Source organism: Rattus norvegicus, chromosome 15 (genome assembly GCF_036323735.1).
Source record: "Rattus norvegicus strain BN/NHsdMcwi chromosome 15, GRCr8, whole genome shotgun sequence".
NCBI classification, from domain to species: domain Eukaryota; kingdom Metazoa; phylum Chordata; class Mammalia; order Rodentia; family Muridae; genus Rattus; species Rattus norvegicus.
This window is the reverse complement of record NC_086033.1, coordinates 12,145,460-12,166,808: the sequence shown is the minus strand read 5'-3', so window position 1 is coordinate 12,166,808 and position 21,349 is coordinate 12,145,460. Positions and strand designations below refer to the sequence as shown.

Here is a 21,349-nt window from a genome sequence, read left to right as displayed (position 1 = left end):
TTTTGGATATGTTTTTTATTTACATTTCAAATGTTATCCCCTTTCCCAGTTACTCCTCCAGAAACCCAAAATCTCCCCCTGTTTCTATGAGGGTGCTCCTACACCCACCCATCAGTCCCTCCCACCTCCCTGCCCTGACATTCCCCTACACTGGGGCATCAAGCCTTGACAGGACCCAGGGCCTCACCTCCCGTTGATGCCTGACAAGGCCATCCTCTGCTACATATGTGGCTGCAGCAAATAGGTCCATCCCTGTGTACTCTTGGGATGGTAGTTTAGTCTCTGGGAGCTTTGGGGGGGTCTGATTAGTTAATATTGCTGTTTTTATGGGTTTTCAAACTCCTTCAGCTCCTTCAGTCCTTTCTCTAACTCCTCTATTGGGGACCCCATTCTCAGTCCAATAGTTGGTTGCGAGCATCCTCCTCTATATTTGTTAGACTCTGGCAGAGCGTTTCAGAATACAGCTATATCAGGCTCTTGTCAGCATGAACTTCTTGGCATCCACAATATTGTTTGGGTTTGGTGTCTGTATATGGTATGGATCCCCAGATGGGGCAGTCTCTGGATGGCCTTCTGTCTCTGCTCCACACTTTGTCTCTGTATTTCCTCCTGTGAGTATTTTTGTTCTTCCTTCTAAGAAGGACTGAAGCATCCACACTTTGGTCTTCCTTCTTCCTGAGTTTCATGAGGTCTCTGAAACTTATCTTGGGTATTCTGAGCTTTGGGGCTAATATCCACTTATCAGTGACTGTGTACCACGTGTGGGTTTTTTGTTTGTTTGGTTTGTGTGTGTGTGTGTGTGTGTGTGTGTGTGTGTGTGTGTGTGAGAGAGAGAGAGAGAGAGAGAGAGAGAGAGAGAGAGAGAGAGAGAGAGAGAGATTAGGTTACCTCACTCAGGATGATATTTTCTAGTTTCATCCATTCATCTAAGAATTTCATGAAGTCATTATTTTTAATAGCTGAGTAGTACTCCATTGTGTAGATGTACCATATTTTCTGTATTCATTCCTCTGTTGAGGGACATCTGAGTTCTTTCCAGCTTCTGGTTATTATAAATAAGGTTTCTATGAACATAGTGGAGCATGTGTCCTTGTTATATGTTGGAGCATCTTTTAGGTATATGCCCACGAGTTGTATAGCAGAGACGTCGTGAGCCTGTGAATTGGAAGCTTTCCGTGGAGATTTCTGTCCTGGCCAGGGGTGAAAGTTCAGGCAAAGAGGAGAGAACTCAAGCAGGGAGGGGGAATTGCCTCTGACTCCTCCATTGCTGGTACTGCTCCACCTAGTCTCTGCCACTGCTGCTTCAGTTCCTCCAAGACATTGGACAGGATGAGCCAGCAGAAAGCTGACTAGCCAGCAAGGGGTGCAGGGGAGCTTCTGGCAGCGATTTCAGGAGAGCAGATCTCCTCCCCAAGTGGCAGTGTTATAGCTCTTAGGACAGAAGCTCTCTCAGGCAATGGAGTAATTCTTGCACATCTTTATTCCTTCTGGATAGGATTCTTATATACAGTTTGGGGTGGGCCAGGGTCTGACAGTAGGTACTTCCTATTGACTTGGTCTGAGAGCTTGGGGAGGGCTTGGGTTGCTGCTCGTTCATAACTGATGGTTCCACATATCTCTACAGGGAGCTGAGGGAAGGGATGGTAGCTATGTGACAGGTGCTTCGTTTCCTGAGAGTTTAGGGAAATGCCTACTGTCCCTTATGGTCGCTGGGGTTTCAAATTTCACCTCAACAAGGAAACAGGATACCTTTCACAGCCTACCACCCACAAGTTCTCAGGTAGTACTATGTCCAGTTTTCTCAGGAACTGCCAGATTGATTTCCAAAGTGGTTGTATCAGCTTGCAACCCCACCAACAGTGGAGAAGTTTTCCTCTTTCTCCATATCCTCATCAGCATTTGTTGTCACCTGAGTTTTTGATCTTAGTCATTCTGACTGGTGTGAGGAAGAATCTCAGGGTTGTTTTGATTTGCATTTCTCTGATGACTAAGAATGTTGAACATTTCTTTAGGGGCATCTTGCCCGATCATTATTCCTCAGTTGAGAATTCTTGGTTCAGCTCTGTACCCCATTTTTAAAATAGGGTTATTTTGATTTCTGGAGTCTAACTTCTTGAGTTCTTTGTATACCTTGGATATTAGCCCTCTATTGGATGTAGGATTGGGAATCTGCTGGTTGCTCTTTTGTCCTGACAGTAGTATCCTTTGCCTTACAGAAACTTTGCAATTTTATGTGGTCCCATTTGTTGAATCTTGATCTTAGAGCATAAGCCATTGGTGTTCTTTTCAGGTTTCTGTTCAGGAAATTTTCCTCTATGCCCATTTTGAGGCACTTCCCCACTTTTTCTTCTATTACTTAGAGTGCATCTCGTTTTATGTGACGGTCCTTGATCCACTTGTACTTAAGCTTTGTACAGGGTGATAAGAATGGATTGATCTGCATTCTTCTACATGCTGACCTCCAGTTGAACAAGCACCATTTGTTGAAAATGCTGTCCTTTTTCCATTGGATGGTTTTAGCTCCTTTGTCAAAAAACAAGTGACCATAGGTGTGTGAGTTCATTTCTGGGTCTTCAATTCTACTCCATTGATCTACCTGCCTGTCTCTGTACCAATACTATAGAGGTTTGGTTTGGTTTTGTTTTTAATCACTATTGCTCTGTAATAGAGCTAGAGGTTAGGAATTGTGATTCCTCAGAAGTTTTTTTATGGTTGAGAATAGTTTTCTCTATCCAGGACTTTTAGTTATTTCAAATGAATTTGCAAATAGCTCTGTCCAACTCTGTGAAGAATTGAGTTAGGATTTTGATGGGGATTGCATTGAATCTGTAGATTGCTTTTGCAAGATGGCCATTTTTTACTGTATTAATTCTATCAATCTATGAGAATGGGAAATCTTTCCATCTTCTGAGATCTTCTTCAATTTCTTTTTTCAAATCGTATTAGTCTCTTTCTTAAACATGCATATGCTTTCAGAACAAACTTGTTTGTGTGAGAACAATGACAGCACTGGCAATAGCTTGCTTACATTTAGATTATCAGATCCCAAAGGACATGAAAAATCTACTTCCCATCACTAGGAATGTTTGCCCAAACACACCCAGTATGAAACTCAACTGTACAAATTTATGTTAAAAGAAGGTGAAACTTAGCATCACTTTGTTTTTTGGGAACATTATTTTAAAGACACTAATCTAAAAATTATTTACTATATGCCCATATTCAATTTTTTAAAAAAATTTTAAGCCTACCATGAAATAATGTATTTCCTAACAAGGAAATAAAACTTAATAATAAGTGGGGAAAATGCCGTCTTATCAAACATAGCAAAAATCTAGTTAAAATAAATTTAAGATTCTACCCTACACCAATCAGAATGGCTAAGTTCAAAAACTCAGGTGCCAGCACATGTTGGCAAGGATGTGGAGAAAGAACACTTCTCCATTGCTGGCAGGATTGCAAACTGGTACAACCACTCTGGAAATCAATATGGCAGTTCTCAGAAAATTGGAAATAGATCTACCTGAAAATGCAGCTATCATCACTCCTGGGCATATACCCAAAAGATGCCCCACCATGCTACAGGGGTATGTGCTCTACTATGTTTATAGTGGTCTTATTTGTGATAGCCAGAAGCTGGAAACAATTCAGATGTCCCACAATGAAGAATGGATACAGAAAATGTGGTTCATTTACACAATGGAATACTATTCAGCTATTAAGAATCAGCACATCATGAGTTTTAAGGCAAATGAATGGAACTAGAAAATATCATCCTGAGTGAGATATCTTAGTCCCAAAAGACATGCATAGTATGTATTCACTAATAAGTGGATATTAGCCAAAAAAGTATAGAATTCTCAGGGTACAATCCATAGAACTCAAGAGGGTTAATAAACCAAGGGTCCAAGTGAGGATGCTTCAATCCTACTTGAGAGGGAGAAGAAAGCAGAGGGCAAAGGAAGAGAGGGAGGGAATTGTGTGGGAGAGGAGAAGGGGAGAAGCAAGGGAAAAGCAGAACATGATCAGGTATTGGGGGTACCAGGAATGAAGCCCCGAGCGCCAGCAGAATGAATGGAAATATACAACCTCAGGAGTTGGGAGGTGGAGGGACCCTCTAGAATGTACCAGAGACCTGGGAGGTGAAAGAATCTTAAGACTAAAAGGGGGTGATCTTAGATGAAAGGCCCATCAGTGAAGAGAGGGAACTTGTAGAATTCCCCTCCAAAAGAAAGACAGAGCATCAAGTAGAGTGATGGGGTTGCCATCCCATGGTACAGCCACTCTGGAAATCAATCTGACCCAGAATTGTTCCTGTCTAAAATAACTGCAGGGACAAAAACGGAGAAGAAACTGAGGGAAAGGAAGCCCAGTAACAGGCCCAAATTGGGACCCATCTCCTGGGGAAGCTTCAAGGCCTGACCCGATTATTGATGCTATGATGTGCTTACAAACAGGAATCTAGTTTGGCTGTTCTCTGAGAGGCCCAACAAGCAGCTGACTGAGATAGAAGCAAATTTGTACCCAATTAATGGTTTGAAGTTAGAGACCCCTTTGATTGAATTAGGGAAAGGCTCGAAGAAGCTGAGGAAGAGGGCGATCTCATAGGAAGACCGGTAGACTTGACAAACCTGGAGCCCTGAGGTCTCTCAGACACTGAGCTACCCACCAGGCAGCATATACATATGCAGCGGAGGGCTGCCTGGTCTGGCTTCAATGAGAAAAGATGTACCTAACCCTTGAGAGACTTGAGGCCTCAGGGAATGGGGAGAGACATGGCCGGGTGTGGGGAGTCTGTAGGGTTTGGGGATATCCTCTTGGAGATGGGACATGGGAAGAAGGAATGGGGGGAGGAAACTGTCAGAGGGGAGAACGGGAGGGGATAATAACTGGACTGGAAAAAAAGATTAAATGTAAAAAATAAAAAGAATTTGTCACATGTATTTAATCAATGTTGGTAGAACGAGCAACTGCATAGCACGGCAGTTCTACCTAGTCAAGGAAAATGAAGTCTGATACTCCCAATAAGACTCTTCTAGGACAGTTGACAGAACTTTTTGGAACCATAGATTACTAAGCACACGGTACAGCCACAAAATGGAATATTACTCTGTGGTGTTAAGAACAACAGTCTAGCATAGATAATCATAAAAGCATTATGCTTAGAGAAGAAACCAGGTATGAAACAAAATGGACTCTATCATTCCGTTACAGGTTACTACGGAAACTGGAAAGTTAAAAAAAGTTACAGAGACCAGCTCAATAACTGTCCGAACACAGTCAAGAACAGAATTGTGCAAGGGGAATTTTGAACACTTGTGAGAAAACTCCATGAAAACAAGTTAAGAGTTTTGCAACCTCAGTTTCTTCAAAAACAGTGAATTGATCTTAGAATGTGCTTTTACGTCCCTCCCAGGTGTAGTGGGTAGGAGTGAGTTTACTTCAGCTGCTGTCATTCACATGCCTCTGTGGAAAACATGGTTTTGCTACGAATGGCTTGTCCTTGTGATTGACCACATTATTCATGCAATTCTTCTTAACCCTAGGAGTGCAAATTGACTGATGTTTTAAATAAACTTGACTATTGATGAGACTTTAATCTGCCTCAATCTTAGCCCCAGCTTTCCGAGGTTCGCAGCACCAACTGAGCAGTATATACACAACTACTTGAGTCAAGTAGAGAATTGATTTCAAAGGAAATGAGCTTGTGGAGTGGTAGCACTATTCTGTATCTTGAAGACTGGGTGCACAGGGAAATGCATATGCAAACACTTACCAAGCAGTGCATTCAAAAGACAGAATTTTATCTTATGCAAATTGCACCTCAATAAGCTGATTAAAATCTAGCTAAGAGAGGTTCATTAAAGTTATGGGCTAGTGTTAGCAGAGTAATCAAGGAGGTAGTATAAGATTTTATCATTAAAAATAGACATTGATTATAGAATGAGAAAGAGATTGTTAAATATACTGCTGTGATGTAGGAAAAACCCAGGCATGGGATGCAAAAACATGTAGAAGCAGCCTCAGTAAGAGTTCACCGTGGTCACCATGATCACATCCTGGCAGGAAAGTGAGTCCACATGCAGAATTGACCACATGCTTCATTTACCCTCTCTGAATAATGCTTGTAGAATCATCGTGCTACATTACTCTGATGTTAGATCACAGAGTAACATCCCACTGTGTGAATGTACCAAAATTCACACAATTAGTAATCTGTTGGTATACAAACGGAGATGCTCAAACATTGTTATACATCCTTTATGAACATATTGTCTTGTTTCTTATCATGGAATACTGACTGACATATGGCTAAAAATAAAATTGAATATATCTTTAAAAAAGAAAAAAATTAATGTATTATAAGAACTATTATAGAGAACACAAAAATCCTAAAAAAGTAAAAGAAGAAGGAGGAGGAGGAGGAAGAGGAAGAAGAGGAGGAGAAGGAGGAGGAGAAGAAGAAGAGGAAGAGGAGGAGGAGGAGAAGGAGGAGAAGAAGAAGAGGAGGAGGAGAAGAAGAAGAAGAAGAGGAAGAAGAGGAAGAAGAGGAGGAGGGAGAGGAGAAGAAGAGGAGGGGAGGAGGAGGAGGAGGAGGAGGAGGAGGAAGAAACAACAACAACAAAAACCCCAACTAAATAGGTGGAAGGAAAAGATTGCGAATAAGTTGAGAGGTGAAACATGAAAGGTATATGATAAGTGATAGACATAGATAAAAGGTAGATGACAGAGGACGGTGATAATAAATGATAAATGAGAGATGAGGGAGACGATGTATAGGTCTTGTTGCATTCTGGGTTCACTAGGTACCATATTATCTTTGGAAGCCCAGTTGAATACTCGCATCGTGAAACTGATCAATGTTCACCTCCTGAGGACCTCCACAGCCAACCGTGTGCACACTGGGTTATCAGAAAACTTACTCCATGGCTGCATATAAGAACACTGAGACTGGAGTAGATTAGATATGTTCCTCTGATGTAAAGACTCATTTAAAGGTTCAGAATCAATGAGTCAGAAGGTCTCATAGGCTTTAAGAACTGAATCTAGCCACAGCAGTTGAGAGTCAAAACATAATAATGTGGCAAGTAGTCATGGTGGTCAGAAAGACAGCATGAGAGAAGGGAGCTGCTGGGCACCGGCAGAGCCATGACGATTGATGCTTTGGCAGCCAGGAAAGCAGGCTGGCACTTTGAAGCTCCCTGCAACACTGGAGGTGCAGCCAGACCATGCCCTCTGTTGCCATACCATCCATTCTTCTGGGTCTACCCAGAGGAGTTCTCACAGAACTTCCAGAGCAGTGTTTCATGTGGATGCTATGAGACCTCCCGGAAATGAGAGGAAGCTGGCGCAGCTTAATCAAGGTGGCTAGAGGTAAATATGCTGTTTCTTTTTTCCAATGATGACTTTTGCTCTTTGAACATTCACACATGCATACATTTATCCACCCCATTATCACCATCAGGGCTGCCAGCACCCTATCTCTCTCCCACCCTCCTCTCTCTTTTATTGTTATTTTTAATGTTTCACTGAGTCAATTAGCACTGAGCATATACACACAGGTGGGGCACCACGCACTGGGACAAGGACAACCTACCCTTAGACATAGCCCCAATGTCACTCACCTCCCAGCAGCCACCAACTGCAGTTAGCACCTCAGCTAAGGTGGGGCCTCAGGACGCCCTCTTCCATTCCAACATTTTGGAGCAATCCACATAGAGTCACATGTATTTTGATTATACCTAACCTCTACTACTGCTTTGTAACACCCCCAACTAGGACCGCCAACCTGTTTCTCTCCCAAAATCTCCAAGTTGAGACTTCCAGGACAGGGTTTTCCAGTTACAAAAGCAAAACCAAAGAGCAGTATATAAAACATGATGCCATTTCTAAAGAAAATATGTATTTTTTCAATTTCTCTACAGGAAGTTATATGACACTGTGCTTATGGGTTAGGCAAATACACCGGCCAAGAACTTAGAAAGCAAGGCAAACCTCTCATAGCCATTTCCTGTGTAGAGAGGTTTATATTAGTGGTAGCTCATGGTAAAGAGGCATGTGTGTGTGTGTGTATGTGTGTGTGCACTCACATGTACATGTATTTAGGTGTGTGTATATCTATGTGTATGTGTGTCTAGGTGTGCATATATATATATGTGTGTCTGGTGTTTCACTTTTTCACAAGAAAATAAAGAAAATAAAACTTGAGAGAAATATTTAAATAAACTCATGCTATTTGGTATTTTTTACTGAACCTTTATAGAAAATATTTTTCCATAGAGCTGACCTTTTAACTTAAAATGAAGAATAAACTCAGCAGAATTATCATTTTATGGAATGTTGTCTGGGTTTTAAAATGGAAAGCATTTTAACATCTTTACACATAAAAAAGAAAATTTTTGAAAAATGTTTCGCTATAAAACTCTTGACATTTGCTAAGCACCTTACGATACTGGTTATTTCCTGCCCAGAGACGATTAAAACATTTGAGTAATGTGCAAAGCTAGCTTTGCTTGGAAATTTTAGCCTTTCTCAGAAAACATATCATGTCATGCTGAGCTGTCTAATAAATTTCTTTTCCAGCCCCAGAATCCTGGTCTTCCTACTTCTACCTTGGTCTACATGTGACCCATGTCCCTTACTGTTCCTCAGACAGTAGCACATCAAGGCTGTGTATGTCCAGTACCCCTCTTGGTGCTCACAAATGCCACCTCCTGTTTTCCATCATTTGAGCTGGCCCTGGTGTTTAACATCAGCTTTCTGCTTTCTCTCTAGAAAACTACTTCTCCACGAGGCTTCCAGAATACTCCCAAGTTCCCTTCTGCCTCTCTGGCAATTCCTTTTCCTCCTTTCCTATTTTCTTCACGTTAGATGTGTTTTAGGGGCTTTTAGAAATTATGTTCAATTATCTCATTGGCAACTACATTTGACTGTCTAAAAACAAAATCAAATTCAAAGTATATCGAGATTGGCTCCTCGTTCTTCCAAGATTTCCTTCTCCACTCTCACAAAAGAAAAATGACCTGGAGAGAAGACTTGCTGAATTTTCAGAGAACCCTAGTTCTGTTTACAAGCATCTATAACTCCAATTCCAGAGGTTCTGATAGACTTCCATGGGCACCAGGGACACATGTGGTACCCATAGATGCATAAAGAGAAAACACTCAAAGATCAGTCCATCAAACAAATAAAACAAAGCAAGAACAACGAACTCTGCCCAGGTAAGAGGGAATCTCAAAGTAGTTCTGATTTGTGTTTCCCTGGTGGCTAATGAAACCCTTTGTAGCATTAGCTCATTTCGTGATTGGCGGGCTTGGTTTATTTGTTTGTTCTTTAATTATTCAATTCTTCATATATAGGTGATATTCCTAACTGAAGCATACATAGCTAGCAAAGCTCTTCTCTCATACCAAGTCTTCTGTTCCAGTTTCCTTTGCTGTGTAAAAGCATTTTAGTTTCATGCACTCCTATGTTTTAATTCTTGAGGCTGCTTCCTGGGCTCTTGGAGTCCTGTTCAGAAACTTTCTGCTCAGACTTATATCTACATGTTGATTCCTTTCCTTCCCTCTAATAGTTTTAGTCCTTCAGGTCTTTGATACTGCTTGGATTGACTTTTGTACTAGGTAAGAAATATGCATCTCATCTCAACCTCCTGGGTTTAAATAGCCAGCTGTACCAATGCTATTTGTTGGCTATGCTTTCTCTGTTTTTCTGTGTAAGGTTTTCATGCCTTTGCCAAAACTTAGGTGGCCATAACTATGTGGGTTTGTTCCTGGGGCTTTATTATGTTCTGTTGGTCTGAATACCTGTCTTTGTTCCAAAACTGTGTGGTCTTGGTCACTATGGCCTTGCTAGTACAATTTGAAGTCCAGTTTCCAGTGGTGTTCTCTCTACTAAGGATTGCTTTGACTACTAGTGGCCTTTTATGTTTTCCACCTGGATTTCACCATTGATTTTTCTAGTTCTGCAAAGGATATCAACAGTTTTTTAGTGTGTATTACAGGGTGGCTATGTGAAAAGTGCAGATTATTGTCTTTACGCAGATGAAGACAGGCACAAGATAAGGCAATGCCTGTGATTGGGCAGTGAAAAAGCAAGGCGGGGACAGAGTCTTTGCAAGGTGGGAGAGAGGAGAAAGAGAAGAACCAAGATGGAGACAGAGAGGGTCAGCCCAGATCTGTGTGACCTTAAACGGCCATAGTTAGTTATGAATATTTCTTAGGGATGGACTTCTATAGAACAATTTGTCTTGTCTAGGTGGGCAGTTTATATCATTATCAATTGGTTGCAGGTTTATTATGTAGATTTTTTGGATTGAGAATTATATTATATTATTATAATTATAAATCTGATTGCTAAATTACAGCTTATTGAGTTTTGATTTTAATGGGTAACTGGTAGTTGTGACTATAACCACAGAGGACGGATACTGAAAATGTAAGCAGAGTCCACAGCAAAAGAATTGTAAGAGGGCAACTGCTGCCGGGCTCAGAGAGTAGCCGGCTACAGCATGGGATGGAGATTGGGAGTATAGTGGGTAAGACACTTTGCTGTTTGAGATGAAAATAACCGCAGATGCCATGTGGCCCACTGGTGCAGGCAATAGCAAAGGATGGTAGGATTATTTCTTATATTAATATATATGGCAACAGAAAAGAAAATAAACAAACAACAACAAAAAAAACGAATGCTAGCAAGGATTTGGAGTAAACAGAAGTTTTATTTGCTGCTGGTGGGTGTGTCAACCAGCACAACCATTATGGAAATCAGCATGGAGGTTCTCAAAAGAAAATATTATGAATGTATGGCCCAGCTATACCACTTCTGGACATGTACTCAATAAACACTGCATACTGTCACATATTTGAATACCCAATGCCTCTTGACATTTTCTCTGCTTCCACTGGGAACAATTTCCCTACTGGAGCTATGGAATACAGGGGATGGGTTTACACTGCAGCTCAGCTACTGTCAGAAGGGAGCAGTATCCCCTAGTGACAGTGACAAATGTGAACGTCAGAGCCAACCGTGCTCAGGTCCACGGAGATGAAGGGACCTAGGCTTTTAGAAGCTCACTTTTAATCCCTGGTTTTCAATGCCTGGTGCTATGTGGGCTGGATCGCATCTTTCCTTTCCTGTTAAACCGTGGGTAAAGGGAACAAGCCTGACATTGAAGGAGAGAAAGGACAGAAGATTAAGACTCTGAAAGATTAAGAAATCTGGTGAAGACAAGTAACCCTGAAGCAGTTCAGTTTCTCATGTATAAATTGGGGTGGTAATAGGTATATCATAGACTGCATGCAGAAGTCCGGGTAGGATGCTGGGGACAAGAGGCAATCAATAAATTGAAATTGTAGCTACTCTTCCTAGTTCTATTTTAACAATAAATTCTTCGAAGTCATAGTCTTGCCCCATTTGTTATGACCCTCCGTTTATTTACCCCAGGAAATACTGACTATATAAATGAAAAACAAGTAATCTGCTTGCTAAGAACTACCCAGTGCATGTGTAAGCAGGTGGGTACCGGTGTTGCCTTTGTTAGTGTGGAGGCCAAGCTCACCTGTTCATTGTCCGTGGCTGAAGAGGATGATTTGAAAGGAAAACAGTAACAAAGCAGGCAGGCCAATCATTCTGCTGGTGGGTGGATGTGGCTTCTCACTCTCTCATCTTCCCTGGGCCTTGGAATCCACATTCTCAGGTAAGTGGCCCTTGATGGATTTTTGGGTGTGTAGCCAGAAAATAAGCTCTGAAAACCTTTCTTAATCACTTCAATTTGCATTTATCTTGTATTCAGGGCCCATATCGACTATAGATTAGGTTTTAGAAGATTACAGAAAAGCCATAACCAAACCCTGGGCTTTCCTCCTGCTGGCCTGCTCTACGCAGAAGTCACAGTCCACTGAACAATGCTCTGAGGCAAAGCAGCAGGTATAGGGGGTTGCCATACTGAAAGTATTCTTAGAATCTCACATAGCAATGCCCCTGGCATCCCTCCCATGGATTCAAAAGCAGAGCCATTTACAAAGGTGAATCATGGTTGGTTGGTAGAAAGCGTGGAGGTGAAACTCTGCCCAGAGGAAGCAGATTGAAAAGCAAAGCTATCTTGTTACCATGCACTTCCCTCTCCTGGACCCCAGGGAAGACATCTATCCAGCTAAATGACCTTGACCTTGAGACTCACTGTGCATCTTCATTACAAGAGCTAATTGTTGTGGAATCTCTCTGCCTTATCACTATAGTCAGTACACTGTTTCCTACAGTTCTCTCTCTAGGGGGGATGGTTTCATTATTTGTTAAATTAGATTACTTAATTTGAGATCATTAAAATACTACATTTAAGAACTAAGAACACTATGGAGTCTGGGATACAAAACAAAGCTAAGTCGTTTCCACTGGGGATTCCTGAGTATTGTGGTGTAGCTCACTGTCTTTTCAGATATGCAGGCAATCAATAAGTTAAAGTTGCAATTATTTTTTTTCACTTAAACCAGACCTTACAAAAGGTCTGCTTCTTAGAGAAGAGCCTGGGGCCTGCCAATGTGATAGTAGTCAAGAACCAGGAGACCAGGCCAATTTGTAGGGGTGTCAAAGCAGAGAACATAAAGATGTATCTAATTACCAGTCTTCAGAGTCCAATTTGGATTTATAGAAGAAGCTATACTGACACTCCCGACAGTTCACAGTGATTATGATATTCATAGTCTAGCTGAATTGGTTCTAGAAACAAAGAGTTGGTGAGTTTAAAACAAACAAACAAACAACAAAAACTAGGAATTTCAACTTTTCTAAAGATACTGAAAGCAAAGTGTCTGCCTCTTTGACATCACGACAAAAGTACCAAAAGTCACAAACTCTGTTTTTGATGGATAAGAATTTGTTTTCCTTTGCGCCATGCCCAGGCAATCAAATCAATCCTTGACCGGATGGCAATCTGAGCCGCCCTCTTCTGAAAGGGTATGGAAGGGTTTGGAGAAAATCACAGAATGCTTTCCCACTGAGGAAGACAGAGTGTATTGAGTGACAGTTCTTTCCGTGTGTTTTTCTCAGTCCTTCTGAGAGAGCCATCAGGGGCCTCTCAATGCTTGCCTCTGATACACTTGCTAAGGCCATCCTATGTAAAGCATAAATGACCTCAAAGCTTCTTTTGTCCTTCCTCCATCAGCATCAGCATCATTTTGCTCTATTTGTAGCTAGGGAAAAGTCACTTCCAAGGATGGCCAAAGCCAGCACACATCGTGGCTCAGTGTGCTGGGAAAGCACTAATCAGTTCAGCCTCAGGTTGAGGATTGTGAACTAATTTATACAGAACGACTTTTTTTTTTTGTGTCCCTAAAGAGTTTTTCTAATTAATCGGGGAAAGAGGTACATACAGTGATACAAATTGATGTTGTAGAAAATTTTGGGATCATCTTGATTCTCGTGTCAGGAAAGATGGGCAGAGGCACAGTAACTAGGTCAAAAAATGAGGTCTTTCTCTTTTTTCCATCTCAGCCCTATCACAGGGACTTGCTCATGTTGCCTGAAGCAAGTTGACTCTGGCTTGAGGATCTGCTACACCATTGTTCTTGGTATTTACATTTTCTATGGTTTCTATTCCTGTACTGAGGTATAATGTTGCATAAGGTGGGATTTTAAGTGTTTAATTTCCAAAAAGTTAGTTGAAAACTAAGCCTCTTTCTTCTAGAAACTAGAAAGCAATTATTTTGTCACCTTGCCTGTCTGATTTAGGCAGCAGGGAAAGTAGTAACAAGCCTCAAGTCTCCAGAGACAAAGAGAAACTGAACCCAGGCAATTAGCCTGGGTCTGTAGCGATGCAATGGCTAATTTCTAATTCCAAAGAGTGAGGGCAAAGATAGAGACATATCCAGTGCTCTCTGAGTTTTGGTAGAATTTGACAAAGAGTGAGAAGCCTAAGAAAGGAATCCCCTCTCAATTGGAAATGTAAGGTCATTTATACCAAGAAATAAACTTTAATCAGGAATTGTTAAGTAGCAGGGTGATCTTTGGGAAGTATTTGATTTTTCTGGGTCTCTGTTCAGCAAGAAAAAAAAAAACAGACTCTGAATGTTGTAATTGCCACTATCACTATTGTCCCTTCAAGTCCTGAAATTACTTGGGGGCATTTGAAACTCTGTCAGCTCAGATGACTTGGTCTGTAATAATGAGGCTTTGAGACCAGTTGATGCTTTCATAAAATTTGAGGAGCTGGGTGAGAATTTATGATCATAAATCCCTTAAATCTGAATGTTCCCACTTTACTAAGTTTCATTTTTAGCTTGTTATGGTCTTCTTTGTTCCCAAGCATTATCTGACTTGGAAGCAGCAGACTCAGTACCTACCTTTTGATTTTAGAATGGACGTTTTGTGATTTGCTAGCTCTGTGGTTACTGTGAAGGAATAGAGTCCAGAGCTGACCATCAATGCCAAGCTTTGGCATTAACATGAGATTTATTTTTCTTTATAGTTTCATAACCATTTTTTTCTTTATAATGGCATTATGCAGACACAGGAAGAAAGACCTTGGAGGTTAATGACACTTTTCTAAAATTACAATTGAACAATCCCTCTTTGTTCTTGGATGATTGCAAAATACTAAAGGTGTAGTGAGCAAAGCAAGTACCTGGAGATCAGTGTACTTTGGTGACTGTTGAGAAAAGGTGGTATGATGGCTTGTATATGTTTGGCCCAGAGAATGGCACTATTAGGAGGAGTGGCCTTGTTGGATTAGGCTTGTCTCCATGGGTATGGACTTTTAGACCCTCTTTCTAGATGCCTAGAAGCCATCTTCTCCTAGTGGCCTGCAGATGAAAATGCAGAACTCTTGGGCCCTCCTGCACCATACTTGCCTAGATACTGACATGTTCCTTCCTTGATAACAATGGACAGAATCTCAGAATCTGTAAGCCTCTCCCAATTAAATGCTGTCCTTATAATCCTTACCTTGGTCACGGTGTCTGTTCACAGCAGAAAAACCCTAATCAAGACAGGTGGGGTTTGGGTAGTTATATATGAAGAACCCCAGTCACCCTTGAAAAGTAAACAGAACCTCCCATGTTTGAGTTAAGTCATAAATAGCATCATGGAAATCTCAATACCACAATGGTTGAAAAGAAGAGAAGCATAAACAGGACTGTGGTTCTAGGCCAGTGGTTCTTGACCTTTCTAGTGCTAAACCCTTTAATACAGCTCCTCATGTTGTATAAACCCACAACCATAAAGTTATTTTTGCTGTTGCTTTGTACCTGTAATTTTCCTAAAATATCTGATATGTGGGATATCTGATAAGCAATCCCCATGAAAGGGTCCTTTGACCCTGAAAGAGGTCACATCCCACAGGTTGAGAACCAATGCTCCAGACTGACCTCTGCTAACTGAATTATCCCAGATGAGTAATTAAAACCTTCTAGGCTTCAGTTTTCCCATATGTATGAAATATATGTGTAAGATACCAAGCAAAAAATTTACTATGAAAACTACAGTCAGTTCTGCTACAATGCTGTTTCCATGTGTGAAGCATGCAGGTGTAACCAAATGGTGGCTGTGTCATTCAGAAGTCAGGGTAGCTTTTAGACTTCCTATCTATCCATATGGTACTTTGTACTGAGTGAGCACAGCACCTGCAAAGCTACTTCAGCAAGTGTCCAAGTGTTTGTCCATCTATCAGCTTCTTCCCTCTCTTGGCTTCTGTTCTTGCATGACTCGGGTCCTGGTACCCTGGAGGTGATGAGGGAATGAAGACAAAGTACACACATGTATGCAGTGACGGAAAATCTGACGTCCGATGGTCTGAGGTTGCAGTTGAAGAAACCACAGAACCCTGGACACTCAGTGGGTTTATTACATACAGTTGAGGAGAAAGCTGAAGTCATTGCAAACAGATGAGTAAGTACGGGCTTATTGCATACATATAGACAAGGAGGCTTGGCTATTACATACAAGCTTTTAACAAGGATGCAAATTTAGCTAATCTTGGTTGGAACAGTCTCTAGAGAGGAACAGTCTTCAACCTGTAAACATGCAGGGGAGACAGCTAAGGAGGAAATTTCCTGCACAAACTGTCATCATTCAAAACCGGAGCAGAGGAAAACATTACCATCCCTCTTAAGCCTCAGCCAGGAAAGACTCTGCTCTTCCCATGTAACTGAAGCATTGGTTCTTGACATGGCCTTACCCATGTAAAACAAGCTGTGTTCACTCAAAACTTTGCTCACTCCCTACAGCTCAGTTTGGCCATGTATGCGCTTTGGGAGTGTTACTGCATAACTTTCTTTTATCGCAGCAGCCACACCCCTTCTTTAGCTCCATTTCATCAAACCCCTTAAACCTTACTGTAAAAATTATATCGATGTTATTGTAAGGTGTGTTTTAAATTGGGGTTGCTATTACAGTCGTTACAAATTAAACTACTATCCGGGTTCCTCCCAAAATCCAAATCTCCCATCCTGTTGATATTTTTAGTTCACAGTTTTACTGAATGGGTATTTATTCCTCTAAACCACCCGCAGCAGAACAAGCACCTATAATCCAGGCATCCTGCGTGAACTACCGGGGAAACTGCTCCCATGAAATTTTTAACACTCACACTTCGTCTCTTCCTTTAAAATCTTGATCTTCCCTCAAGATATTGTTATTTCTCTTCAAAAGGCAGCTTGAGGAAACAAAGAAACTTTTGGCTCTGTGGGGTTTCTGGGGTGTTTTCTGACCCTGTGTCAAAGGTACATTCACAAAGCAAGGCGTTGAATATTGGCGCAACAAGCCCTGGATATTCTTCACGGCTTCATATTCAGAAATTATTTTAAAATATCAAATCAAACCCAAGGGTTATAGCTCAAGTGTTTACCTCAGTTGTCTGTACCTCCCCAGCATTTCCCAACACGCAGAGACCACGGACACCCATAATTCTAAGGCCACATGAATGGTTTCATTGACATTGGCTTCTCAGCAGCTCGGACTTAATTTTTCTTTTCTGTTTGAAACAACCCTCCAGTTTACCAAGCCAAGGTTCAGAAATCATGGAAAACACCAAAATCTCATACCATGGAGATCAAATTAGAATCAAAAGAGAAGACTGGTTGGTAATTACTTCACTTAAGTGAAAAGATTCTGCCTTCTGAACATTGCCATGTTTTTGATGATATTTGGACAGTGTTATTTCCCCTTCATTTCTTTGCCCCATGGAGGCAGGAGGAATTTGACTTGAACAAACTAGCCCTCCAAGACAGAATTACAGAACATCCATGCTTCTTATAAAGAACACAAGATAATATCTTTAAAACTGTCCTTAAGACAGTATTTTTTAAACAGCAAAGGAAATTTAACCCAATTTCATTTCTTCTGTTATGGGTTAAAGTATATGTACTTACCTTTTATTTTCTATATCTATATTCACTAGAATGCTTGTTGTCATCCAAATAGAATGAAAACCAAAGAGAGATGCTGATGCGTAACTCAGTGGTACGATACTGGCCTAGCATTCAACACATACACACACACATACACACTCACATACACACACACACACACACACACACACACACACACACGCAGACACTCACAGATATTAAAGACACAAGAAATCCTCACTCCTAATTCAAGCATCTTAATTCTATGAAAGTCTAATTTTTGTGAACAGTTTTCCACAGTGTTAGGGACTAGGCCCTGAATTTTCAATGTGACTATTTTTACCCCTCTTTCTTTCTTCTCTATAAATAGTGCTATTCACCTTGTCAACTAATTTTCTTACTAAGTGGCCCTAATTTTTATGCAACAAAGGCATGACAATGACCCTGAAGATTATGTCTGCCCACTGTATTCTTAGACCCAGAATGACCATAGAATTATCTGTGACATGGAGACCAGAGCAGAAATTAATAGAGTCACTGCAAACATTCCCACATTGACTCAGTACATGCCTGCCCAGACCTTTTATGTGCTTGACACCAAAGAAATAATAGTGAACAGAAAATAGCTAGTCCTTTTCTCATGGGGGTTACTGTTGAGTGGGAAGACGCAAGAAAGTAAAGGTCTCGCATGCATAGGGACAGAAACTACGTCAACCTTGAGAAATCAAAGGCCACACAATGACAGAGTAGTGAGGAATTGCTCTCCTGAAAAATGCAAGGAGCTGGGATTCCAGGCTATGACCAGGAACTAGCCGGGCCAAGGGTCAAGGAGAGGGGACAGCTGTATAAAGTTCTCACAGCACTTCAGTACGAAGCAGAGGGTGCAGTTAGCCCTAGTTAGAGTTGTGATCATAAGCCCCAAAACTATATTTCTACTTCTTCCAACTAGAATTCCCCAACCTCCCGAACAGTGTGGGGAGTGGACTGCTCAGACACACAAGCCTATAAAGAGCATTTCCGATCCAAACCACAACAGCATTTTCAGATTTTACAAGCAGAAGCCGATTTCCCACTTGTCTGCAGGAGTCCTCACCAGTCATTGGCAGCTGTCTCTCCTGCTTGCCATCCTCCCTCAGCAGTTCCTTGCTCACTCCTCGATCAAATGAAAAACATTCAAGGATGACTCCTGGGATGGAGTGCTGCCTGTCTGAGGAAACAAAAATTATGAAAGAGAACTTTAAGTGGGTGGCACAGAAATTGTTTAAATCATTGGTAGTGGGGTGCAAGCTGGAGAGGAACTCACTTGCATCTTCTTATGGAACGGATGCTTTTAAAAATCAAGGAATTGGTTGAAGAGGGCCTAGGCTACCCCTGTTGGGGGCCAAAAGGTTAATAAAATATGTGATATCTAAGTCTATCTTTTGATTCCATTTTAAGAGCTGAACTCCATTACCTGCTTGCAGTTTTGGGGCTCATTCAATCTTTCTGATACTTTCTCTGAACTTGGAACCCCCCCCCCCTCTGTGTCACAGTTCAAGGGTGACATTTCACCCATCACAGTCAATTCAATGCTGATATGAGTAGTTAGCCAAAATAGGTTCCCCATAGATGGTCCCAGTCAGTTACCCAACTAGCCTCATTTCCCCTCCCTAGACACAGAAGTGGAATCTCAGAAATGAAAGTAGCTTGCTCAGGAATGGCAAAGAATGGAGCAAGAGCAGAATCCCCTCTCCTCACCAGCAGATTCTACTGTCCTGTCTTCCTAAAAGGAAACCTTTTGAACAAACAGAATCACAACAGGACATTATTAGATTCGCACACATTTTTGCTATGTTACTCTTGCAGTCTCAGTAACTTTCCTCTTGGATATAAAAGACCATTGTTAACATTTCTGTCAGCAGGAGTCTCAGCCTGTGGTACAAAGCATGCCTGAGGTTCTCTGTTAGGCTGGGCTGGAGCTCTGACAGAGAAATCACAGCTATCTACCATGTCTACAGTGGTCTTTTGGGTCAATTCGATGTTAGGATTTAGTTAAGCTTTCTTAACTAAAATTTAAACCGTTGTAGGACTCAATCAATAATCTTGGCAGCCAGTTGTGTTGGTGCACAGAACTTGAGAACTAAAACTTGAACTATAGCCAGTGCCAGACCAGTCCCAATAGCACAGTAAGACAGCCTCTCAAACACTAACCAACTGAAAATTAAATTATCTCACGGAGCCGACTTGAAGGAGTAAAGGCTATTTTATCTCATGGAAATACACAGAACACAGGACACAGAACACAACCTGGATATACTAAAGAGGAGAGACTAGGATCAAAGGAGGATGCTTAAGGTACTTACACAGTTTAGTCGGATACAAGGATACAGGGCAAAGACAGCTTTAACTACATCCACTAGCCACTTCTCTAAGATTTAATCAAATTGCTTTGCCTGTGCCTGCTAGTTGGTAGAAATCCCTTTAGAGCAAATGGTGGGAATGGCCTGCATGATTAACCACTGAGCACTAGGAGTCCATTTGAGGACAAATGTAAACAGGATGAAATGTGAAGCCACAAGGGACTCCATCTGCCAACATTGTGTTCTCTAAGCATCAGGAGACCTTCACTGGGGCCCAAGACAGTCAAGGTTCTGCTCAGTTCCCACCTGGCTACCACTCAGGACCTACCCCACCCAATACTCCATCAAGCTACACATTTTTCTTACATTTTCTATGGTTAATTTTCATTTTTTCAAAGCCTCAATAGCATTCTTTAAAAGCAGTTTGTAGGCAGAGAGAGTGCAAAGTGGTATGGGGTCTCTCCCTCACACAAAGAGACAGTGAAGCAAGAAGATGCGGGAACATGATGAAGTCGAAGAGAGAAGCAGCTTCGGGGAGGGAGCCTGCATAATTAGCAAGTCCATTTCTTGCCCCTTGTCCATGGCGGCCATTTCCATTTGTCCAGGTGTTCTAGCCTGGTCCAAAGGTAGAAATATCCTGGGTTCTATCAGTACTTCTACCCTCACAGAAGGCCAAAAATACAAAAGTATTTATGGACATTGATGATATTCTGGCTTCTTGACTTTAACTTTCTTATCCTGTAAGAACAGCAGCTGAAGCAGCCTGGAACCTGTGGGTGATTAGACTCTTGAAGTGGATTCATTAACTCCTGAAGACGCGCCAGCAGCTCCAGCCCAGACACAGAGACAAGGAGGCACATGAAGACCTCAGGTGTTTGACAACTGTCATGCTCAGTTCACCCCTCACACCTTAGAGCAGGGTCATTGTGACAACACTTCCTTGGGGACCGTTGCTACTCTAAAGGATTTCGTCTTACTTCATCTCATAAATTCTCAACTATAGTAAGATTCCTTTTGGAAACTCATTCTCCCCTCAACCCCCATTATTTGGGAGCTCAAGAGACAGATGACCCAGAAGCTACTGGCTACAGTGGCTTTGATGACTGTTGATTGTTTGGGTCCTAGAACCCTGAAGTATATATACTTCCTGAGGCAAGAAAGCCTCCTTTGTACTCAAGAACACTTCCTGCTCCTCTGACCTCCAGTTGGCAAAGAGGGATTGGCATAACCATAAAGAGGAGCGAGCTGCTAGAGCCTCATCTGTGGGAAATTTTTTGCACAAACTTTGATTTATAAGAATATACCCACAACTTTTGCAGCCCCAGCATCAATCAGATGCAGTTGGCAAGAGAACTTGGCCAACACCACGGGTAACAGAGTCGAATGAGACAGGAGACACCCTACACACTCTCCTCCTCCAGAGGGCCACTCTTTTTCCTGTGTAAATTAAATATTCCCTTTTAATGATTGGCAAGTCACACAGGGCTCACTGTGACACAGTAGGAATACAGATTCCTAGAGATCTTGTCATTCATAGGCATGGCACAGGACCATAGGACCTTAGAGAGGAAGGTGGCCTTAGAAGGTGCTCATGTATCGTGGTCCTCTTGTCCTTGCATCTTTAGCATCTGTACTAAGAAGAGTGCAAGGTACCTGCAGCTCCATGGA

At 41.7% G+C, this 21,349-nt stretch overlaps 1 long non-coding RNA gene across 1 annotated transcript; it reads right to left on the bottom strand.

Annotated features, from left to right (window-relative positions):
• Positions 1 to 10,814: 10,814 nt before the first annotated feature.
• On the bottom strand, positions 10,815 to 20,546 carry LOC120096919 (uncharacterized). The gene is made up of 3 exons (XR_005493850.2): positions 20,048 to 20,546; positions 18,436 to 18,549; positions 10,815 to 15,714 (listed from the first exon to the last, which is right to left on the bottom strand). It is a non-coding gene; the product is annotated as an uncharacterized LOC120096919 (long non-coding RNA).
• Positions 20,547 to 21,349: the final 803 nt, after the last annotated feature.